This window comes from Tenrec ecaudatus, chromosome X (genome assembly GCF_050624435.1).
Source record: "Tenrec ecaudatus isolate mTenEca1 chromosome X, mTenEca1.hap1, whole genome shotgun sequence".
NCBI lineage: Eukaryota > Metazoa > Chordata > Mammalia > Afrosoricida > Tenrecidae > Tenrec > Tenrec ecaudatus.
Window position 1 is genome coordinate 30,784,389 of NC_134548.1, and position 26,186 is coordinate 30,810,574.

Here is a 26,186-nt window from a genome sequence, read left to right on the forward strand (position 1 = left end):
CATGTATATAAGGAACTACCGAATAACAAGGAAAAGATAGCAATATGATCATCATTATTCCTATTAGTGTCCTAAATGTCTAAAATAATATCCTTCCGGATTTTTATTTAGAGAAGACCATTTTGAAAGATATATTTGATGCAGCTATCCCATATTCTGTTAAATTTTAAAAAGAGAATATAAGGCCAAAATAATATTTAAAATATTTTAAAAACCAAAAATAAGTCAAGTTAAAGATAGTGCCCCAGAAACAAATGGCAGCACATGCAGATTAAATTTAAGGGTAGCCCTACCAAACTGAGAAGCCCTGGTGGCGTAATAGGTTACTTACTGGGTGGCTAACTACCAGGTCAGTGTTTGGAAACCACCAGTTGCTCCTCGAGAGAAAGATGAGGCTTTCCATTCCTGTAAACAGTCCCAGTCTTGGAAACCCACAGGGGCAGTTCTACTTGGCTGACTTACCAACCTGATGAGCTGGCCATTCTACATATGAAAGGACTGAATCATGGGCCTACTGCACATGTACAAAGGTTTTCATTGCATAGCTGACATGGGGAATTTTTTTTAAATGCTGATAATTATATAACCCAACTCTGTTCCACAGAGAGAAATGTATGTACAGAATATTAGCCTTATGAATTTACTTTGATGGATGAGTGTGCCCTCTCCCTTCCATTTAGTGTCTATCTTGATTCTCAGTAAGCCTAGTAATCCCATGTTATTTTTATCATTTTACAGGAAATATAAGCTTGTTTCAGAGCCACCATGCTTACGTTTCTAATTAATCTTCTGAATCAACTTCATTTCACAACCACAGTAGAGTCTAGTTTAGATCATAGATTTTTCACCATGCCACCACACTTTGCTTACTCTTTTTTCATTTCTTAACTTTTATCTTGATTACCTAGAAAACGAACCTCAAGTACTAACAAGAAGGACTTTACACCTACAGGAATGCTGTTTTCGACCAAGTACTAAAGAGTTTCCCACTCTGGTATGACAGTGCAAAATTCACCTTGAGTTCGTGCTAAGCTTTCCAATTAACTTCAATCGGCACAGCTTAGTCCAGGTCTTAAATGCCTACAAAGTCACAGTGCGTTTAGTGCCACTATCAGTACTTAAAAGAATATGCTTATTAACTTTCTGTTCTCCTCCAGGTTTTAGCACAATCAATCTTGAGAGAAAAAACAAACAGCATGCTCTGTTAGCTATAGTTCCGGGTTCACACTAAATAATTGGTATGAACAATAATATATGACTTGAAAGATAACTGGAAGTCTAATTTGCTCCAGTTAAGGCATTCTAAAGTCTTTGTTGTGCCCACTCTTACATGGCATCAATGAAAAAGAACAACAAGACAACCTATTAGGGACCGGGAACAGAAGCCATTAATCTCCATATTTTAGTACTTAAAGAGGTGACTTACAACAGTCTTTTCCAAACCATGGGTTGGCTGTGACCTATTCTTGAGTTGTCAAATGAATTTACTAGGTCGTGACCAACACTCAAGGCAAAAAGAAGAAAAAGAAAAAAGGAACATAACAGCACTCCACTGGGTCACACATTGTAAGAGTAAATATCGTTTCAAAAATCTTCCTTCCGGGAGGTGTGGAGGGTATGTATGTACTACATCAGTAATTCTCAACTGGGTCATGACCCCTTTGGGGTCCCTCTCACAGGGGTCGTCTGAGACCACCAGAAAACACATATTTCTGATGGTCTTAGGAACCTAGTCACAGTTCCTCTAGCCGTTTCCAGGTATGTCCACCCACATGCAGATACACCCTCCTACGAGTACCTGGCATGAAGACTGGTACCCATGCTACACCATGCTTTAAGACAGAATTTCATTGATTTATAATTAGAAATAAATATTTCGCAGTATAGAATTACATACTGTTTTTGTGATTCATTACTATGTTTTAATTATTTTCAATTTGTAACAATGACAATATATCCTCCATATCAGACATTTATATTACGATTCATAACAGTAGCAAAATTATAGTTATGAAGTAGCAACAAAAATAATTTTATGGTGGGGGTGTCACCACAGCATGAGGAACTGTATTAAGGGTTGCGGCATTAGGAAGGTTGAGAACCACTGATCTAGATCACGATTAAAATGTATTTCTTACCATGTCTAAGCTGCTTTGAAGAAAATATACTTAGAGATCACGCTTAAGTATTCTAGGTTATGTAAGAAAAATATTTACTACTTTTCTTTTTTTTCTTGAATTGATGGTAGCTTTTCAATTAACAAACAAGGGTTCTTTAAGCCACCTCTGGATATAAAAGCTGAAACAGCATAATTCATTGTTCGAGTTTTTGTATGACTTTATTTCTATCGAATTCATCCTAAATGTGTTGCGTAGGTTGTTTAATATAAATAAGGGGCTCCGACCTGCTAGTACATTTAAAAAGAACACCACAAAATGAGCAAATAATCAGTTGTATTAAGCTAAAAATTGAAGACCACAAACTGGGAAATTACCTACTAGAAGGGTTGGAAAGATTAACAGATTCTGTTAATAATCATCTGTTTAGCAATTCTTAGTATGACAATATTCTAATATGTCATTCAATATCACATGAATGAACCAAACGTTCATTCATGTGATAAAATCTGAGCACTTGGCACTCAGCTTGGAGACACAAATGACCCCTAGGTGAGAGAAAGACACTGTTAGTTATACTCGAGTGAGGTTAAGTTCTATAATTAGAAATAATCAGAAAAAGAAATAATAAGGTAGGACAAGGAGGAGAGCCAAGGAAAGCATCATAAAAGCGATGACATTTAAGCAGAACTAATTGCAAAGAGGAGTAGAGTTGATATTTTTAAAATAAAAACAATTGAAACAGAATGCTGCAAGGAATTCTACACTACTATCTAACTGAGTAGTTCTCAACCAAAGGTCCATTCTCCCTTCCAGGGACTCCTGACAATATCTAGCAACATTTTTAGTTGTCATGACCAGACAAAGGTGATACTGGTATCAGGCAGGCAGAGGCCTGGGATGCTGCTAAACAGCCTACTATGCACAGTACAGCCCCTGACAACAAAGAATTAGCCAACCCAAAATATCAATAGTGCTGGGGTTGAGAAACCCTGCTCCATGCCAATATAATCCTCTTATTTAACACAAGAAAATAATAAATGATAACTCTTCCTCAAAAAAATAATTCCTCAATCTACTGTGGAGTCAATTCCAACTCATGACAACTCTGTAGGGCAGAATCTAACTGTTGCACAGGATTTCTGAGAATAAGTCTTTATGAGAGCTGATTGCCTCATCTTTTTCTCAAGGTGGGTGTCAACCGCACTACCAAAGCGCCTTAATGAAGGCTCAGTCACTGCTAGCGAGGCAATTCCAACTCATAGTGACCCAATAGGACTGAGTAGACCTTGTGGGTTTTGGAGACTGTTAACTCTTTATAGGTAGGAGTAGAAAGCCTCATCTATTTCCTGTGTAATGAAGGCTAGAGGGATTAAAAAAAACTTGCTTGAGCCACAATCATAAAACAGACTTCAGTGTTTAATTCCCAACACGTACCCACATGTTAGTAAACTGGAAAACAGGTGTTTTAAAAAGAGTGCAAACATTTTCACAAAGTAGAAAATGAACTATCTAGAAAGCAAAGCTGATATGCATATATCAGAAAGAGGCTTTCTTAATACAGATCTACCAATGATTCAAAACAAGAATACCATTTTAAAATTATAGCATTATTCTTATTAAAAATACTCTATTTGATATCTGACGACCAGTAATTCAACATATACGTGAATGTTTCCAACAGTTCACTGAAAATTTCCATTGTTATTTAATTTCAACTTTTTGAAGTATTTTCCTCTTTCGGAATAAGAAAATTTAGAATAACAGTTGCAAGGTTGCAAGCACGCAGGCGGTCGGGCAAGCAGGTACAATTGCCAGCCGGGGCAGCCCTTTCAAATGCCACCAGCTCCAACCACCTAGGGCAGAGGTCCTCAAACTTTTTGAACAGGGGGCCAGCTCACTGTCCCTCAGACCCATTGGAGGGCCAGACTATAGTTAAAAAAAACTATGGACAAATTCCTATACACACTGTACACATCTTATTTTGAAGTAAACAAACGGGGCAAAAATACCCAGCGGGCTAGATATATGTCCTCGGTAAGCTGCATGTGGGTCACAGGCAGGCCGCAGGTGGCCCTGGGGGCCTGTAGTTTGAGAACACCTGACCTAGGGTCTGGAACCCAAGCCTTTCTCATTGAAAATCAGCCCAGAGAAGATCCTTTCACCCTTCCCTTTACCAGTTACCTTGTATACTCGTGTACAAACTGAGTTTTTCAGCACGTTTAATGCAGTTTTTGTGGTAAAATTAGATGTCTCGGCTGTTATTCGGGTTGTCTTACACTCGAGTATATATGGTAGGTTACTAATGGCAAGTGAATTGTCCGAAGAACCTCCACTGCTAAATGCCTTGAAGTTGACACTACTCAGGGTCCTGATTTAAACACATGAAGTTACTTGAACATCTTTTATTCTTTTCACCCTTGCCTTTAAATGAACAAAGAGGGTGGGGTTAAATGGGCTGGAGAGTGTAACAAACCTATTAACAGAATTAGCAATATAGTTTAGTTTTCAATAAATAACTGCACTAATACAGAGATATACAAACCTTATCTTCCATTTTTTAATTAGTGAAAGTTCAACCAAGATATCGTGTCCATTTTGTAGTACTACAATTCACGGTAAAAAAGAGAAAGAAAATCTTGAAGAAGCTAAAGGCACTGTCTTACAATGATTGCTGTCCTAAAATAAAATAAAAAAATCACAGACCAGAGGCAAGATTCAAACTCTGAAAGGTTTAACAAGAAAGCATGAGTAAGCAATATGCACAAATACAAGGCTCATGAAGAAGAAAGCAGCCAGTTGTACATCTTTAGTCCCCGCAATTTCATAAAAGAAACTAGTCAAGTTTTTTATGTTCAAGCAATACTAGGGGGCAGTTCACCTGATTACCTGAGCCACCTGGCTTCCCTCTTCAGTCACATCTCAGGAGGTTTGTAGCTTAAAGCAAACTAGCAAAGGGACCTTAGAGGCTTCTCGGGCAAGTCATTAAGGGTGCCTGCATCTTCCTATGTCATTAAAATTTAATGAGCTTGATTACAAAACTGTGTTGAGGTCTTTTAAGGGCTATAGGTCTTAAAAGTTTTTAATATTGCCACACTGTCTGATTTATTCTCTAGTGAAATAACCAGACAATAACCAAAGCGGTTGAATCAATCTTGACTTATAGCAACCCTATACAGGGTTTCTGACAGGAGCAGATATAGCCTCATCTTTCTCCCACAGAGCAAATGGTAAGTTTGAACTACTAACCTTGTAGTTAATCGTCTACCATTTAAGTGACAATAGCACCAGGGCTCTCACTAGTAAAGGAAATGCTCATAATACAAGCAAGCACAACACACCCTTACTACAAACCCCTAACAGGATATCCATTATTTCTTCTAATTTTTTTGCTGCCCTATGCCTTCTCAATTGATTTAGAATTGCTCACTGAGAACTCAGAGAGCCTCTACACCAGTGGTTCTCAACCTTCCTAAAAATGCCACGACCCTTTAATAGTGCCTCATGTTATGGTGACCCTCCCCAACCATAAAATTTTCAGTGCTACTTCATAACTGTAATTTTGCTACTGTTAGGAATCGGGTGACCCCAGCTGAAAGGGTCACTCAACCTCTTCAAAGGGGTTGCGACCCACAGGTTGCGAAGCGCTGCTCTGAGCAGCCCCTAAAACCAACCCACAAAATCACTAATCCACCATTGAGTGATTAACTTCAGCTTCCTCAGGAGGAAGATATGTTGTCATAGAGCCAGTGAAATTATAGGAAAAGATAACACTTAAAGGAGAAAGTAGAATCTGTCGTGCTAATTGGACAATTTAAAGCTCAAGAACTGACAAGACAGGTCAAGATAATCCAATAGCCCCAGTGGGTGAAGAAAAGGTTCATCCATATAGAAAAAAATCCAGCTAATAATTGTAGAAGCAATCAAATTAGAACAATTCCTTGTCAGGGGAAGCCAGCCCCTAACACATCATTACAGGTCCGGTAAGCGCAATTGTACAGCGATAATAAGTAAAGATCATAGTAAAGTTATAGAGAGCATGAGAGATAGAAGGATTGAAATAAATGGAGTCAGACACGCTTCATGGTAGCATGCTCACCCTCGCTTGGTGGTCCTCGTGGAGGGAGAGATAGATCTTCAATGCTAGCCCAGACTTTTATGTTCTCTGGGGACATGCAAGCCCCCTCATTACAGATGAGGACATACATCACAAGAAGGGGCTGTGCTATAGGCAATACAGTAATGAGAGGGGGTGATCTAGGGACACACATGCAATAGGGAGAGGAGGGATTGGGGTATACATGTGACAAGATGGGCGAATCCTAGATTTAGGATGGCAACTTAACTTTGGATGTCAGAGAGTCAGTTTGGCCTGTTCCCTGACTCAACTGATAGAGACCATTATTGGTAGGGTATGAACGCTTGGTCGCAGTCCTCAGGGAGAAATAGTTTATTGTCCCCAGTAGCAGGGAGTGAGGCCTACCCTGTAGTCTGGTGACTAACTGCCCCGGAGGCCTACCCTGTCGTCTGGTGACTAACTGCCCTTGGGGAGGATGTCTATAAGCGTTTGACCTCTCCCCCCAATTCCTGTTTTGAATCTTCTAATCAATAAATGATAAAACCATGGGTGAAAAGCTGTTCTACCTGAATCCTCTGATGAATGTAAGAAATGCTGAAATTACCAATATGAAGTGACAGCAAACAGTCTTGCCCTTCTTCTGAAAAATAAAATCTGACCCTAGTTAAAAAGGCAACTCAATCCCAATCCATGTGAAATATAGAGAAAGGAGGGGCAAGTTAAACATCAGGAAGAAATAATCAGCCAAATCCAGAATGTGAGATAATATGGAAGTTTCAAAAAGGACACTGATATAGATTAAGAGGAAATTAGAAGAAATTTTGAAGACTTAACTAAATACAAGGGTGGAACCTGTTTCAAATGAACCAAGTGTAAGAAAACATTTTGAGTCAATTAAGGAAATGCAAATATTTATCTTTTAAGGAACTGTTTTCAGGTGTGTTCTGAACACTATCATGACATTGCAGGTATATAAGAAAATACCATTTTAGATATGTATTAAATTATTTAGAGATGAAAAAACATCATGGAATGCTTTAAAATACTCAGCAAAATGAGAAGGTAAGTATGATGAAACGTTCATGGCTGTGGCATCAGAGTTTCGTTAAACTTTTTATTTCTGTATAGTTGGAAACATTCGTTATGAAAAGTTAAAAATTAAAAACCAGCAAGGAATCATTATAGAGTCCTTTAAGAATAAAAGTAACATCTCCAAAATAACACAAAACTCAAAATCATAAAACAGGCTAGGCTTACTAGTTTTACAGAGACTGGTGGACTGCTTAGTCACCCTTTAGGTCTAGAAATATGCTCATTCCCGTGACTCAGTTTTCAGCCAAACAAACCCAGGCTTATAAGGAGACCACCACCAGTGGGGCACAAATACCCTGGTGACAAAGAGTTCAGAGAAGGGAGAGATCAGTTCTAGTAAAGTAAGTGCTCCCCTCACCCCAAAACAAAATCAAAACAGGCAACGGAAAAGATGCAGGATTAAAAGAGAAGGGGGAAATGGGTGGAGACATGAAAAAATAATAATTTATAAATTATCAAGGTTTATGAAGGAGGGAGAAGGGGGGAGGGGAAAAATGAGGAGCTGATACCAAGGGCTCAAGTAAAAAGAAGATGTTTTGAGAATGATGAGGGGAACAAATATACAAATGTGCTTGACACAGTGGATCGATGTATGGATTGTGATAAGAGTTGTACGAGCCCCCAGTAAAATGGTCTATAAATAAAAAATTTTAAAAATCCATACTCTTCTATATTATATTAGTGACTCACTCTCAAATCAGATGGCGGCATAGGTCGTCTTAATAAAAACTATTAGAGCAGAAAAAAATGCAAATTTTTCTCCATTGGGAAGTTCAAAAGAGATTGGTCAGAGTTCTAGCAACATTTTAAAGCTTGGCAGATTTGTGAGTGGTGACATGGATGAAATATAATGAATGCTCTTCCACGAAAAGAATCCTTAGGAATTATGCTCAAGAGAAAATGAAGTAACACTGAACTTGAGAAGGAGGCACCCTCTTACCCTAAAACATATTAGTAACTGAAAACCATGCGACAAAATAAACTCTTTAACTGAGGGCATTGAGCACTCACAAACCGTTGTAACGCAGTATCAAAGGATGTAGAAAATGAGATGCAAGCACTACCAGAAGTACCAAGAAACTCCAAACTTGCAGCCATCATGTCACTGATGACTCACAGCGACCCCCTGTGGATTTGTAACTGTTTACAAGGGCATAAAGCCCTGTTTTTCTCCCGGAAGAGCTGCTGGTGGCTTCAAACTGCTGACCATGTGAACGCAGCCCAATTCGTACTTACTGCACCACTAGGGATCCTGCCGTAAGTGCAGAAGCAGTGAATTATTTAATATAAAGATGGGAATTTCCACCAAATGGCCTTGTCCTGGTTGGGTCTATTAAGAAGGTGGGGGAAGATACTGATTGGATTCATATGTGAATAATTATAAATAGGATTCCCTGGAATGTCAAGCATAAAATGAGCCCTTTGAGAAGCAAGAGGAAGGAACTCCTTACCAGCAAGAGCCAGGAGCGGGGCTTGTCCTCTGTCCCGGAGATCCCTGTGCAGTGCACCTCCTGGATCATCAGAGGAGCCAGCAGCGGCACCATCAGCCGGAGCAAGGAACAAGTGGTGGACTTCCCAACCCATTTGGCAAGAAAAGCTGAGTGCTTTCGTTCAGGAGGCTGGCTTGTGGAGTCTAGTGCCGCTGGGCACTAAATGGGAAGCTGGTCCTGCGGACCCACAGAAGAGGAGCTGAGTACTTTGGGCTGAGGTTACGGGAGTGGGGTGCCTCGGGCACTCAATTCAGGGCTGGGTTTGCTGACTCACTGAGCTTGAGCTGAATGCCTTAACTCTGAGGCTTCCAGCAGAGTGGTATGCCCCTTTGGGCACTGAACAACAGGTCCTGATAAGCAACAGTCTGAGCATTTTTCACTGGTTTCACAACTTGGTGACTCTTATTGTGAATTTTGTCCCAGAGTTCTGTGTCGCCATTGCAATAGAGTAATTGGAACCTAGAGATCAAGGAGAGAATGCTAGTGAAAACTACACACAAGAAGGATAAGGGAGCTTCAAAAAGCTCATAGAAAAGTTCCACTGTCTTTTTTTGGATGTGCTATATATTTTTTATCAGTTTTATTGATATATAATTCATATATCATACAATTGGATGATGTAAATTACTTTTAAAAAGGTTACTCAATCAACATTATCTTTTAATTCCATTTTCCACCCAGTTTTGGGAAGCTACCTCATGTACAAATAGAACAAAATTCAAAATCATAACTAAGACTAGAATTATTGATCTGACAAACTGGTGACACCTTGAGACTAGACACCCTTCAAACCTAAAACTAAGTCCACCCTTAGGGGTCACCTAACAGAAGAGCTTAGAAAATGAACAAAAACACCCCATGGGGAACTTCTTCCTCAGAATAATGAACCACAATGGACTAAAAGGGCAGCATTTGTCCCAAGACAAAGCTCAGGAGGCAGAGTGGGGAAGGCAAGCAAAGCTAGTGGAAATGGGAAGTACACCGGGAGGAACCGGCAAGCGTGCCCTTACACTGAGGGAATTGCCCTAGGTAGAATTTTTTAAAAATGTATAGGGATGCTGACTCTATTGCTGGGGGAAATGATTTGAGGGATATAAATTTTTTGCTCTTCTCCCAAACTGGGAAGAAACAGAACAGGATTTTGGCTAGATTCATTATAAGAATTATTAAAGAAGGAAAAAAGAACTGCTTTACAGAAGGTAGTCAGTCAGGGGGTTCAACCTTTAAGAATGACCCAAGAAAAGGGGAGAAGAAATGCACTGGGAAGTCCAAGGAGGCCGCTTTTTGAGAATTAGAACTGCGATCTGTCTATAGAGGGAAAGGGAGTGTGCATATGAGGATTAAAAACAAAGACTAGTGACAAAGCAAGCTTTCCAGCAGGGCAAGAGGAGTTGGCAGAGCTGGTAGGACATTCTAGAGATGGGGTGGAAAGGAGGCGTGGGGTGGGATCTAGAGCCATAATCTTCAAGTCAGGAGTCACAGAGTCAAGATATTATATGGTTTATGGGGAAAAAAGAAAGCATAAAGTGATAAAAACTGTCCATGATAGCTAAGATAAAATGCTGTAGTAGACACAGAATATCTGCCATTCACCAGGTGAACGGTAGGCAAAAACTTTTTAATCTTTCTGAGGCTGTTTCTTTACCTATCCCATACATACCTCACAAGGCTGTTGTGTGAATTAATTTACATAGAATGAAAAAGCTGGTAATTTGGGTCGTACATTATTCATTCATTAGGTTGTTTGAGAGCTCTCAGATGGTAGTAAACCCAAGGAATCTCAGAACTGTCCCTTTTTATGTTTCACATGGACATTGTACACATACACACACTTTATATATATAGCTGCATGCGCATCTAAATGGCAACTAACAACGACAACACCATAAACGCACTGTGGCAGAAGTGATGATGGTCACAGTATAACTATGAAATCATTTGTTTCCATGAGAGGGGAAATTTGCAAACCTTTTTGATCGTATGCATCTCGATTCAATAGCAATTAAGAGGGATTTTATGTTCAGGCAGTCATTCCAAATACTATATTTAGCTGAAACTTAAATACAAGAAAACTGTCCATTGTCAAGGTATAGAAACTGTACTACGTTGATTAGACTTAAAATGGAATCAGAAAGGAGCCTGCATAAATTAAACAATAAGAGTATAAACATAACACCAATGTTTGAAAATTCAGATCAAACATTAATTTCCTAAGAATAAAGTAACTGCCAAAACGGCCATCAGAAGAATTTTTTTTAACCTTAAAACTATTATACCCATTTTAAAAATTGAATCTGTAATGAAAAGCTTTCCTGCAAAGAAAATTCTAAATCCAAATTACTACACTGCTGAATTCTACCATACATTTAAAGGGGGAAAAAATCCTAACACAAACTCTTCCAAAGACTTGATAAAGTGACCATATTCCCCATTTCATTTTATCAAGTTAACAAAAATGTGATATCAAAGCCTAAAAAGGGCAGTACAAGAAAACAAAATTAGAAGTTAATCTTACTCATGAATGAAGACCAAAATTTCTAAGCAAAATAAAAGTGTGCTATGGAACAGGTGGTTTGCTCCTGAAACACAAAGCTGATTTAGCATTAGAACTTCAATTAATAGGATTTGATTTGGAGAACAAAAGCATATCACTAGATCAACAGTAGGAAACGGATTTGTTGAAATCCAATAGCCAATCATTATGTAAATTCTTAACAAACTAGGAATAGAATAAAACTTCATTTATCTGACATTTAGGAAAAACATTAGATTGTAAATGTTCCTTTTGAGAACGGAAACAAAACAATGGTGCCCACTATTACCACCTCAATAATATAAGGAAAGTGCTAGCCGGTACAGTGAGGCAAGTAATATATAAAAGTATAATAACTGAAAAGAAAGAAGCAATCTTGTCTTTATTTGCAGAAAGAAGACAGAGTACATAGTAAACCCAGCAGACTACAAATTACTTGAAGTACTGTTGACTGCAATCTCCAGACACAAGGACAATACAAAAATGTTCATTTTGATTTTATAAGCAAACTTAAATTCATGCAAATTTATAATATTAAAAAATCAAGTACTTGGGATTAAAAAATGTCTCTAGAGACTTGACAGAGACAATTGTAAACATTACAGGAAGTAGTTAAAGAAAGTTAAATAAATCGAGCTGCTTATCATGTTTAGAAAACTTAGTATTATAGAGATGTCAAATGTCCCCTCACTATTCTAGATTATATGCAATTCCCAGTGTCTGTGTGTAAATTGACAATACTAAAATTCATATAAATTTGCAAATGGTCAATAGTCAAGGTGCTCTCAAAGAACAGCCAAGTGGAAGAACATGTTCTAGTGAAATGTTAAGGCTTATTATAAAGCTAAAATAAACAAGAAAGCATGGTATTGTTGACAAGAGCAATGGACCCATGAAACAGAATAGGGAGTACAGAAACGCAATCATAGACATATGAATATTTTAGTTCTCACAAAAGTAGGGACAAAAATAGTATGGTAGGGCAATTAATACTGTCCCCTACCTCACACATACATAAAAATCAACTTTAGGCAGATGCTGTAACTGTACATAAAAGGCAAAACCGTAATGCTTCTGGAAGATAAGAGAGAGTATCTTCAAAACCTTGGGACAGGGAAAGATTTTTTAACTAGATTTGGTATCCAGTTTAGACATAAAGGAAAATATTGACAAATCGGACTGCATTAAAAATAAGAACTTCTGGTTATCAAAGGACACATTAAAAATGAAAAAGCAGGCCACACAGTGGGAGAAGATATTTGCAATTGGCAAAAGCTCCTTTCCAGCACACAATAAAGAACTCCTACAAGTCAGCAAGTCAAAAAAGACAAGAAAGTACACTAAATATTTCTGAAAGAATTCTACCCATTTTGAAAGAATTTCTACACAAATAGTTATGAAAACATGAGTTCAGTATCCGGAAAGCATAGTTACAAATACTTATTCTTTACATGAGATTTACACAAAGAGTAAAAGGTATTACCATCTGCTCATTTTTGTAAGGCTTAGATATATTTCAGTAAACCAGTCCTCCCCATTCTTTCTGCATTCAAAACTCTAAAAGAAATACTTATCATTGAAAGATCCTGGTTAGGAAACCTCTACCTACACCAAGATCAGAAAGATCTTCCCAAACTGAGAAATGCCCATATAGTAATTAACAGAATGAAAAAGTAATACAGTTACACAATAGAATAGATGGTAATGACAAAGGAGATGAATCTCACATTCACAATACAGCACAAACGAGTAGATAATGTAGAATTCCTTATACAAGTAACAATATCAGGCAAAACTAATCTATGGTGTTAAAAGTTAAGAAAAGTAATGGGATTTTTAGAGGAGAGTGGGGAGTGGAGAATGGAGGGATAAGTGACCAGAGGACAAACAAAAGGTGGAGCGCTTCTAAGGTGTTTGTAATATACAGTCTCTTGATCTGGGTGCTGGCACACCAGTATGCTCTGTTGGTGAAAATTAACTGAGCTGTTCACTACTGATAATGTGTAAATGTGTACCTTTCTGTAGGTACATGAAACTTCAATAAGAGGCTGCTTTTTTAAATCACGAAGGAACGCATAGTTTTCAAAATTGTTCAGGGGCTCTAAGAACAAACAAGTAACTAAAAATACCGGTATTAGACAACAGGGAAATTATTAAAAATATTTATGAAAATGTTAAACGAATGAGTGAGCAAAATTTACAGCAACATTACTTTGAAACTATTTGAATGCAATAGGACACAGTGACATCTATCTAGATTTAGTGACTACAATGTTGAATTCCTTATGATCCAAGACAAGAAAATTTACCTTATAGGTTTTTATGAAATAAGGTCTCTCAAATCTTGGAATTTAATTAACAAATGGATTTACATATTTAGTGAAACTAGTCTAATTTTACAACTGAAGAAACCAAGTTCCTTTGAAGTTAGATGATTTTGTCAAGGTCATAAGCAGTTCTGCATATGTATGAACAATTGAAGTTATTGAACTTTACTGTTTATTTTCTGTTAAAGACCAAGAGATTGACAACACACACACACACACACACACACACACACACACACACACACTTGGTTTACTGGCAGTGGCCCTCAATATGCACATCACATAAAACTGAAATAAACATTTCATCCTAATGTCACCGAATCAAAATTATTTTCTTTGCCATCCATGTCTAATATCCAAAAGTTTTTCTGTGGTAGAAATGATAAGACTTTCTAAAAGAAAGTTCATGATGTGCAACCAAGCAGATAACTTTCTGTTTACTCTAAATGACAGCTTTGACATCAAATTTAAGGCATGTGTAATCATTGAAATGTCAATTGCATCTATTATATATTGTATCCTCACCCAAAAAGACCCCCTCCCAGGGGGCCAGACAACAGAAAAATGGGTGCAGAGAGACAGTGGTTGGTGTAAGACATGAAAAAATATTTTTATAAATTATCGAGGGTTCACGAGGGAGGGTTGGAATGGGGGGCGGGGAGGGATGAGCTGATACCAAGGGCTCAAGTAGAAAGAAAATGTATTGAAAATGATGATGGCAGCATATGTACAAATGTGCCTGACACATGGATGGATGGATGGATTGTGATAAAGCGCTGTAAGAGCCCTCAATAAAATTACTTAAAAAAAAAAAAAGAAAACACATGAAATAGAGAAAGGGATTTGACAAGGGCAGAACCTCGTTGTTAAGGAGTTCAGAATTGCTTTGATCAGCGGTTCTCAACCTGGGGGTCACGACCCCTTTGGGGTCGTAGGACCCTTTCACACGGGTGTCACCCGATTCATAGCAGTAGCAAATTGACAGTTATGAAGTAGCAACGAAAGTAATTTTATGGTTGTGGGGTCACCACAACTTGAGGAACTGTGTCAAGGGTTGCAGCATTAGGGAGGTTGAGAACCACTGGCTTAGATGGATGTTCTGATAAGGACATGAGCCCCTACACCCTTACTCTGGATTGAAGTTCAAGCTAGGGATCTGATTAGTTACCCCAGGTGTCATCTCCCGCATTCCCTTTCTAGCCTACCTGTGTCAGAGGCTAGTGTACTGTCCTTACTAGAAAACCAACGGCCACCCCAGATGCTGCTGATTCCTCTCTGTCCCTCGTGTGGTCTTTAATAAAGCTATCTTCAATGGCCAAAAAAAGACAACTAAAAATCTGATCGGACCACAAATTAAAACCAAGGATTGCCTAAAAGTACATACAACCAAACCTGTTAAATTATTATATTAGTTGATATTAATTTCATGTACTTAAATCGATCAAAACTATGGCAAGTAGTTAAGAAACACCTCTCCAATGTCTCCCAATTGGCTTATACAAATGTCTCTAACAATGTGAAGAAAATGTGCTTGCCGCAGACCTTTACCATCTTAAAAAGAAGAGTGGCTTGCCATTTCGAAGCTAAATTCATCAAAAAGGGAACAGGACAGAAAGCAAGTCCTATTACGCTATGAAACACAAATCTTTTTAACATTCTCAGATTGCTTTTGGTTCTATCCTCACCCCCTCACTGGGCTGGCTCGCTTTATTTCAGACGATAGAATTCAGTGGCAAGATGAATCCCTGGACTTGCCATCCCCAAAGACATCTGGCCTTTGAGCAACTACAGCAAAATTCAAGGTAAACCCAAAATGGTTTTACGGTCATATTTATTCCCTAAAGAACAGAAGATCTCAATGACAGAAATACAAATAATTTTAAAGGACTTAACCACTTAATGCAAAACAGTTTTATGAATCAGATTCGGGATCAGACAGTGGGTGCTGGTGAAATTAAAATAAAACTGGCAGTTTTGTTCACAGTAATGAACCAATGCTAGTATCTTCATTTTAACAAATATATCATGGCTCTGCATGCCTGGTTAAAGGGTATGCGGGACGCTCTATCCTCTGTAACGTCTCTCTAAATCTTAAAGCGTCTACAGTGGAAAGTTTAGTTAATAAGTAATGACAGCAAGAACTACCAAAATTGAGTATTTTGTACCTCAATTCTGACCCACTCAAATGTCCACAGACAGTATCTACTGTCAACTGCTGTTCTCCCATCCTCATCTACATGGAGTCTGGGGGCAGGTTCCCAGAAGAGACTTGACATGCTGCCTATTTCTCCATTCTCCAACATTGGTAAATAAAGTGAATCCTAGCAAACCTCAAAAAGAAAAAAAAATGTGTACTTTACACAGGAATGAAAATAGAACACTCTGACACCATTCCTCAGTGCAAAGGGAAAACAATGATCCTACTGAAGTACAAAAGATGCAGACAGTGGACCGCCACACTGAGAGGTAGTCTAGGTAAATAAAAAAATCTTAATAAACAAGTAACATTCCTTCCACCCTCACTCATGAGGCAGGAGCTATTTTCAGTGCTTTATACCTATTTAGAAAGGAGCCCTGAAGGCACCATGGTTAAAAGGTTGGGCTGCTAACTTAAAATTCAGCAGTTTGAACCAACCAAGCCCCTAGGCAAGAGAAAGTGAAGCAGTCAGCTCCTCTAAAGATTCACAACCCCGGAAGCTCTATAGGGGCGGTTCCACTCTGTCCTGTACAAACAACAACAACTCACCAGCTTACTGGCCATTGAGTCAATTCCGATTCACAGCGACCCCATAGGACAGGGTAGAACTGCCCCTGTTGAGTTCCCAAGACTTTGACCTTTATTTATTTTACTTTTAACTCTTACGGGAGTAGACAGCGTGACCTTCCTCTAGTGGAGCAGCTGATGGTTTCAAACTGCTGACCTTGTGGTTAAGAGCCCAACGTGGAATCATTATGCCACCAGGGCTCATACTCCATTCTATAGGGTTGCGTTAAGTTAGAAATACCTCCAAGACAATGGCTTTTCTCTTTTAAATATACACATTCCCACATTTCGTCCTCCCAAGAACCCTAGTACGTGGCTGATGGACGCTATCAAGTTGCTTCCAACTCACAGGTAGAACTGCCCTAATAAGGTTTCGCAAGCTGTTCTTAGAGCCCTGGTGGTGAAGTGGGTTTGGCACTGAGCTGCTAACTACAAAGTTGGTGTAAATCCACCAGCTGCCCCACAGGAGAAGCATGAGCCTCCTGTGAAGATTTCCAGTCGCAGGAATCCTAGGTGGGCTCACTGTAAAGTCAGAAGCAACTCCGTGGCAGTGGGTTTGTTTGATTTTTCATTCATCTCTCCAAAAGGAAATCGCCAAGTCTATTCTCCAGCAGAGCAGCTGGTGGGCTCGGCTGCTAACCTTTTTTTCTGGTTAGCAACTGAGTGCCTAACCATCTCACCACAAGGGCTTCTTACCCTATCTCCAGGTGCTCCCTTTTCCAACATTTTATAGACAGTCTACAACCAAACCAAAGTCTCGCAGCTAGTTAACAAGTGGTGAAATAGAGCGATCTCAACCCAAACTCTGGAGATAGAGGGCGCATGCTCTTAACCACAACAGACCGCCTTAGCCCCACTACTCACCTGGCCACGTGCTCCAAGGAAAGACCTTTCCCCTTGGTCTGCGAGTCTTTATTGAGATCCGGAAGGAATATGACCCTCCCACCTCTTCTCAAAGAGGGAAGGTGGGAGGGAGTTTGGAAATGTCATTTTCCCCCTCACAAGCTTTCAGTGCATGTTCTTCTTGAAACACTGTTACACACAGGAGCTCACTTTCAGAGGTCTCTCTCCTCAAACGCTGAAAGGTGCTGGCCAGGAATCTGAATACCACATGCAACACAAATGAACTATTTCAAAAGTGAGGTTCCTGCCACAGATTCTCATCTTATAGATGCCAAGATCATTAAACACATTCTAATAATGACATTGCAGTTCCTCAAATAAGCCAGTTTTGCTCAAATATCAAAGTGGCACAGTACTTTCTACCTAACATGATCGGACTGGTGTGACAGGGCAGGAGGAGAAGGGCGGGAGTAGATAACTGTGCTGTAGATTTACAAAAGGACAAACAGTATATGATCTCACTTATATGAAATATCCAAAGCAGACCAATACAGAGATAAGAGTTTATTGGTGGCTGCAAGGTGGGGGGATGGGACACTGTTACTTGGGTAGTACTGATTATCTGCCTGGAGTGATAGAAGGCTTTTGGAGAACATGGTAAATGATTAATTCTAATTGTGTCATTAAACATGGCTAAAATGACAATTGTCTTGTCATATATACTTGACCACAATAACATTTTAAACATACAGTCCTTAACTTCTTGTTAAGATCAGAACAAAATGATGGGGGAAAGATCCATTCTGGGTGTATCAAAACCCCAAACCTGAACTCACTGCCACCAGGTTGATTCTAACTCAAAGTGACCATACAGGACACGGCGCTAAACCTTAAGGTTGCTCAGGCTGCAATTCCTTATGGGAGTGGAGAGAGCCTCATCTTTCTTGCACCTAATGGTTGATGGTTCTGAATAGCCTCCAATCTTATGGACGGCAGTCCAACACCCACCTCGCTATACCACCAGGGCTCCTTTTGTATGTATGAAATGGTTACTATACTACTCTCACGGGCCTCCAACAGCTTCACACTCACCCACATCCTCCACAAGAGAAGTGGTGTCAGTGCAGAGGGTCGTTAAAATATTAACAAGAGTAGCAACGATGATGTCAATGTATTTTTAAAATCATTTTATTGGGGGCTCATACAACTCTTATCACAGTCCATCCATGCATCCATTGTGTCAAGCACATTTGTACATTTGTTGCCATCATCATTTTCAAAACATTTTATTTCTACTTGAGCCCTTGGTATCAGCTCTTCCTTTTTCTCCACTCCCTCCCTCCCTCATGAGTATTTTTTTAATAACCCTTTACTAGGCATGTTCTGACATATTGGTTTATGCATTGGGCTGCTAACCACAGGGCCGCAGTTCAAAACCACCAATGGCTTCTCTCGAGAAAGATGAGGCTTTCTGCTCCCCTAAAGATATACAGTCTAGGAAACCCACAAGAACAGTTCTACCTGGTCTCTTGGGGTCCCAAAGAGTCAGAATTGACTCGAGGGTGCTAAGTTTTGTTTGGTTTGATTTGGTTTGGTGAATTAGGCGTGTTTGAATGTGAGGCTTTCTGTTCCTGTAAAGATTTACAGCATCACAGTTCTACTTTGTCCCATAGGGTCTCTATGCATCAGAACAGACTTGACGGGATTGAATTTGGTTTGAGGCATGTTCTACATACTATACATCCTCAGGCTCTTTTTCAATCCTCACAAAAATCTTATATGGGAGATAATATTTAAGAAACTTGCCCAAGATCATAAAGGATCAGAAGAGCTGTATATTTCAGCAATTTACCCCTAAAGAGCATATTTTTAACCCCTGGACTCTGTGTGTATAAGTAAATAACTTGGTACACTTTAAAAATAAACAGAAGGTACTTTCTCAAATTCCTTTTTAAAAAAAAGAGTAATGGGGGGGGGGGCATTGACCCATCATATATCCTTTCAAACAAGCTAAGACTAAAGAAAACACATTAGTGGAAAACACATTTAAAATGTATTTAGCTTTGATTTTATCATTGTGAGATCCCTCATGAACACCAGCAACAACGGTAATAGTATGTTCCTTCATGACTAAATTAATAAAATGTCAATGTAAAATCACCCAGAGAAATACAAATCCATCGTCAACGTGTATACCAAAGTAAACTAAGGTAAAACAACCCCAGGAATTCCAACACCTATGAAAAATGTTTCAAAACAGCAGCAAGAAGTGGTAGGAACAAGCTGTACCTTTTATGTGACAAACCAAAACTGTTCCTTCAACAATGTAACATCTGCTTTAGCAACAAGCATTAAGCTAAAACAAACTAAACTTAATAAATTTTATTTCAAAACGTGCTTAAATTGAGGAATTCATCTGAAATGAAGCCATGACAGAGATCTTGACACCTCCTCCCTCATCTCTGACTACCCTCATTCTCCTTCTCAAGAAAGAATGAGTTGACTGGTACGAGGTTTGGTCAGGACCCCTCTTGGCTGCTTTAACAAAAAACAAACCACACCCGTCAGTCGGATCTCACTCACAGAGACCCTATATGAAAGAGCTGAACTGCCCCATAGAATTTCCAAGGCTGTAATTTTTACAGAAGCCGACTGCCACATCTTTCTCCCTCAAAGTTGCTGCTGGGTTCGAACTGCCAATCTGTGAGTTAGTAGACAAGCACTTACGGTAACTACTTTCTTGACTTAGAGCACACAATTTGGAGCAGGGGAATGGAGTTAAAGGTGCTGGTTACCCTGCTAGTCAGCTGCCACCCTGCCAAGGACTTCAGTGCCAAAGAAGGGAAGACTCCAGGTAATGCAAGGGAGCGCGTCTGAAAGAAGCAAGAGGGAAGGAAAGTAAGGTCAGGAATTTGAAGGGGGCCGGAGGAAGCTGCAGAGTCCAACAAAAATAACTGGCACAGCTGCCAGCAAATTAAACTATAATAAATGTTCTTAAATATGCAGGATTAATTCAGCTCCAAATATTTCATCATACCCATTTCATTTTTTAGGCAAGCGACTATTTTTGGCCATGGCAATAACTTGAGGTTTATTATACTGTTCTTCCTTATTTCTTCTGCAAAAGGGAGACGCAAAAAGAACCAGTGCTTTTGAGGTATGGCGAAGATGAAGAACCTTGGATACACCATGGACTACCAGAAGCACGAACAAATCTGTCTCGGAAGAGATGCAGTCAGAATCATCCTTGGAAGTGAAAATGGTAAGATTGCCTCGCATGATCTGGACAGTCGCTGGAGAATCTCACGACTGGTTAAGTACAAGATCACAGAAAAAGAGGAAGACCCTCAAAGAGGTAGACTGGGACAGTGGCTGCAACAATGGGTTCAAACACAGCAACAATTGTGAGGATGGCGCAGGTCAGATCAGTGTTTCACTCTGTTGTACTGAGTCCAGAATTGACTGGGCAGCCCTTAACAGCAGCAACAACATACAGAAGGTATAAAAGTAAGTAATACAAGATAATTTCTGGATGCATTTATATTACCATTTGTCAACCCCCCTCTCCCCAATAGCCCAAATACCACCCGTAATTGCCCTCACAAATAAGGAAGTATATTTAACTCTTTCTTGGGAGTACAAGAATAATTTAAAACGTGCTCATTCAGACCAACTGAAATAGATCACTGGTCAAGGCTCCAAGGTATTATTTAAAGCATAATTCCAGATTTCATGTAACACATCCATATGCTAATGTGCACGACATGGCATGAGGCGTCTTCCTCAAGCCAGTAATTTCTTAAAACAACAAATCCCAAGGCAATAACTTATGTAGAATTTTCAGCCAGGGATAATTAATTTGATAGGAAGCATAACCAAATGACCCACTGGAGGTTTAGGATCAGATCTTTGGCATCCTCTTGTCCTGATGTCGGGGTTATTTTTGCCACTTTACTCTATTTAGGGGGCGGGGCTGTGCACAGCAGGGAGACAAAGGTCTGGGCTGCAGGCTCACCACCAATAACAAAGGTGCAATTAAAAAGACCACTAGGGGACTGGAGTCACCATAGGCCATCCAATAACAAGATGCTCCTGCTGTTATGCTAACATTTTGAAAGTACCTGGGAATCTGCAAGGTTTTGAGTCCATAATATCATAACAGATTATGCTGAATCCCTTAACACCAAAACACTTCATTGCCATCAAAGTAGATTCCAAATCTACGGTGACTGTAAAGGGTAGAGTAGGGTTTCCAGGCCAGAAAAATCATTACAGAAGTGGACTGCCACATCTTTCTCCAGCAGGGAGGCTGGTGGTTTCAAATCTGCAACTCTTTTTTTTTTAACCAGGCAAGTGCTTTAGCCACTATGCCACTAGGACTCCTAACTCCTTAATAGATGTCATATTTTCTGCAAAACCATGAACTGGCTCTGAAATCTTTGTACTGAGTCAAAGAAGAAAAAGAGAGCCAGCTAGCAAGTACTCTATTTGCTGGAAGAGGGATATTCTTATGCTATAACAAAGCAAATGCCCAAACCCTATAAATAGTTTATTGTTTTTGTGATGCAACTAGAAATACCATTTGGGGTGACCAAAAAACAAACGAAACAAAGCACCCCCAAATACTTGTTCTTTGAAGTATCCTGGGCCTGCTGAAAGTAGAGGCAAACTTACTGAAAGCACAGGAATTTCAGATAGGTCACCACCAGTTATTAGGAATTCTTACAAAGCAACAAAAGGTCTACATGTGAAAATGATACCTTTGGCTAAAAACTGAACACATCAGAAAAGGGAGGAGCAGAAAACTAACAAGCTTCTCCTGAACCCAGGACACTGAGAACTTTCACGAAGTCCAACAGAATTGAAAGATTTCTCTTTAACAAAAATGTCCATGTTCATAAAGTTTGTATCAGTCGCCATATCAAGTTTACGCAGAGTGTAATATAAAAAGATCACATGCTTTAGAAACAAGACACATGAGTTTGAACTCTAACGCTGCCATCTAGCAGCCTGACTTCCTTAGGAAAGTTACTGGGGAATACTGAGGCCAGTGCTCTTATCTGTACTGTAGAAATAACGTGATCTTCAGCACCAGGCAGCTATGAGGAGCAACTGCACACTACAGAAAACCCACTACAGCCTGTGCCTCTACAGTCCAGGGTAGTTCACTTCCCCCCAGTACATGCTGTACATGGCGTGGTTTCTAAAAGTAAGGAAAGACCATGTCAAACAAGTATGTGGAAGAAAACTTAGATGTAAAGGCCAAAAGTGCACACTTAATTTTTGCCCTCACTAAAGTGTAACTTCCCTTCGATGGAACCACAGTTTTCGGCAGCTATGGGGGGCAGAGGCTACATAGGAGTAGTTCCTTCGTCTCCCACACTGAATCAGGATAGACTCTAGAGCTATGGGTTTGTTCTCTGGACGCATACAGGAATTCTTTTCCTAAAAAGACTACCACCACAAACTTCCATGGGGTGGGGTGCCCTTAATCAATGAACCCGGGGAAAAATTAAACTTTCACCTCCAAAGGCCTTTCAGGCGCAAAATTTGACTTTTGCAAAACATTTGTAAAGCAAAGACAAAAAGCAAAACAAAACGAAATCCTTCCACCAGATGTATTTTTAAAGCCCTGAACGAAACACACTGCATGCCGAAATTAAAATTTGGATGACAAACATCATCTAGAATTGACCAGCCCTGTCTGTACCGAAGGTGGCAACATTTCTAACGAAATTTAAATAAGTGTTTCAATAGACAGAAAGGCTTTCTGTTTGAACACATCAACAATATGAACTTTTGCTTTTCTAAGCAATTTAGTTTATACTCCCATCTTTTCGTCCCGTCTGCCGCTCCTCCCACCCCACCCCCAACACACACACACACACACACACACACACACACACACTCACCCCCCCTCCCCCGCTTCTCTGCAGTTTAAGAATTGACACACACAACTAAACTACCTAGGGGACTCGGACCAGGTATAACTCTTATCCGTTGTTAAGACTTCAGAAGGCTGCTGCCGTCATATTCTTTAGATGAATGCGGCCAATATTTTCTCTTTGCTCAACACCTGCCAACAGCCACTCGCCAACCTCCTTTAGAACAATTATCACGAACCTTCCGTACATCTCTTGACACCCTAAACAACCAACCCTGCCTTGGTGCTGCGAGTCTGTTCCCCAACACCTTGCTGGGACTTGCAGCCTGGCCAGGCTTAGAGGAGGAAGAAGAACATCCTTGGGTTCGGGGTCCGAAGGCCAACCAGCACCCCCAGCCACTCCCTCGCCCCTCGGCCTCCGGGGGCGGGCGCGGACACGCCAGGCCCTGCGCAGCCCTCCCGCAAGCCCGCAGTTCGCGGTCCGCCGCAGCCGGGCCAGGCGGACCTGGGGCGCCCGCAGCCCTGCACACGCCCACCGCCCTGGGCGCAGTCACCCCGAGGCAGCCCGGGGCCGGCCCCCACGCCCCAGTCTGGGCAGGTGCCGGGCCTCCTCGCGGGCACTCACCCGGCGACCGCAGCTCCCCGTCCGCCACTGCCTCGGCCTCGCCCTCAGGACCGTCGCCTGCTGCTGCGGGGGGTCCGGGCCGGCGCCGCTTTCCCGCCCGACCCCCCTCTGGTGCGCGTCGCTCGGGCCCGGATCCGGTGCAAGCTGCCGCTGCCGCCGCCGCCGCCGCCCCCTTCACTCCCTCCGCCCTCAGCGCGTCCCTCCCACTGAGGCCCGCCTCGTATTTCCTGGATCCGGTCTCAGCAAGGGCTGGGCAGGGGACTCGCAGGCTTCAGGGCTCCCGTCGGGCGCCGTCGCTCGCCAGGCACAAAGATGGCGCCGCTGGGGACTGCTAAATGCGATCTCGCGAGGCTGAACTCACCCCACCCCCGACGGGAGGGCGGGGACACCCAGAAAGGTGATAAATGAGGGTAGCCTGCGTTGGCTTCGAGGCAAGTGCTCCCTCCTTTCGAAAATGAGCCGGGGTGGCTAGGAGCTCAGTTATTGCGCCTGCGCATGGGTGGGAGGCTACGCATGCCCAGAACAGCGGTTCTCAGGGACCTGGTTCTCCGGGTTTTACCTGCTTCCTCTAGACTAGAGGCGCTGGGTGGAGAAGGTGGGGGCGGAGGATCTGGGAATGAAACTTGGGAAAGAACCTGGCAGGACCTACCTACAAAGTGAGAGGCGTCCCTTCAAAGCTGGATCTCCTTAAAGAGCTCATCTGGAGTCTTCCAAATTGTTCCTTCTTCCTACCATGCAGTTGATGCGGACTCAACTATAGGCAGGGGAGAGAACTGCCCCTGTGGATTTCCAAGAATAGAAAACCCCATCTTCCTCCCACTGGTGGGAGCCACTGGTGGTTTTGAACTGCTGACCTTGTGGCTCAGGGTGTAGAACCACTACGCTCCCAGGGCAAGTATTCTCTGCAAAACTTCTGAATTGCCTCTTGCTGACAGGGCACATTATTTATTGAGAACTTACTGGCTGCTTGGAGCTGGGCCTACAGCTAGGAACCACAGCCCTGTTTACTACCATCTAAGTTTATTTCAGATCTTAGAACTACATGAACCTTAACAATCGCATGCTAATAAGGCTTCGTGTCCAATATTGTATACATTCATTCATTGAAGCATGTGATGTTCAGAGTTTCCTATGTGCCAATCGGACGGAACAGACCTCAGGAAACTATCTTCAGTGAACTGTTGAGCAGAGATGGAAATGGATGGGGGTAGTGGGGAGGGCATGATAACAGTTCAGTACATTAAGTTCTGTGATGAAAATGTGTACAGACAGAAATGATAGATATGAGGGAGTGGGGGAGAGTGTCATAAGTATCGCAAACAGAAAATTCTTGAAGAAAGTTTCACAGACTATAACCAAGGATCTAGTGAGGAAACAAACCACCGTTATTTAATAGAGGACTTGCCATAAATAATTGATCATTAGATAACTGAAAAGGTTGCTCTTTTTATTGGCATAGACTTAACATACCCCATAACTTAATTGTTCAATCATATTAAGATTTGTGCAATCATCACTACAATCAATTTCAGAACATTTTCTCCTTGTACTCATTGTTGTTAGCTCCCCAACTGCCCCCACCCTCCCTTGCCATGCCCTTAGGCAATTAATCAATCGAGTTACTGGCTCTATAGATCTATCCTGGATTTCATATACAGAAAATCACACAAAACATAGACAGGAAGCAAACAAAAAAAAAGTCAATGAGTAGACAAAACAAATTTTTCAATCAAAAAGAAAGCAGAAAATATTAAAATTGAAACAACTGTAGAATGGGTCAAAAGGGAGGTCAGATGATAAGATTTTACTTTTTATCCTAACTACATCTTCTACAATCGACTTCACAATGCTTTCTATCTGATTCCAAGGCCATTCACATCCCTTGACCATGGTGAGAAAGGATTCGTAAGAGGCTTAATCTAAGTGGGGACCCTGCAGGGTGCTTTGGGGCTTCCACTGTCCTCCAGAGGCTCTGTAAAGCCAGTGTTCACAATTCAAGCTCTGATACAATTCCCTTCTTCAAATTTGGATTTTATCATTTACAACCCTTGGATCATGCAGGCTGGTATGCTGCTTTCATGTAGGCTTAATGTATCACAAAGATATCAATCACATGAAGCTACTAGGAAGCCTGGAGCTGGCTGAAGAAAGGAAAGCAGTTGAGATTATCACAGTTCAGGCCCTTAGAGAAGGGGTTTTAGAGCTGAAACTCAGATCCCTGAGAAGGGAGCAACACCTTGCTGGAATTGATGTCTCAAGAGGCTAAATCTGCAGGTGTACAGACCAGTAAAAATTGAGAAGGAACTATTACTGTCCCTCTGGGACCTTCCTTCTGACATCCCTTCCCTCCTTCTACCCCCTGACTAGGGTGAGGATGGGAATTTGAGCTGAAACTTGAAAGTCCTAAAGCAGAGTGATTCCAGTGTAGAGAGC

General features: G+C 40.9%; 1 protein-coding gene across 1 annotated transcript in view; it reads right to left on the bottom strand.

The window, feature by feature from the left end:
- The window catches only part of TAB3 (TGF-beta activated kinase 1 (MAP3K7) binding protein 3), a 75,015-nt gene extending 51,073 nt beyond the window's left edge, over positions 1–23,942 (bottom strand). The window contains exon 1 of the mRNA XM_075539693.1: positions 23,754–23,942. The gene's annotated coding sequence lies outside the window, so the exon portion shown is untranslated. The remainder of the gene's footprint in view (positions 1–23,753) is intronic.
- Positions 23,943–26,186: the final 2,244 nt, after the last annotated feature.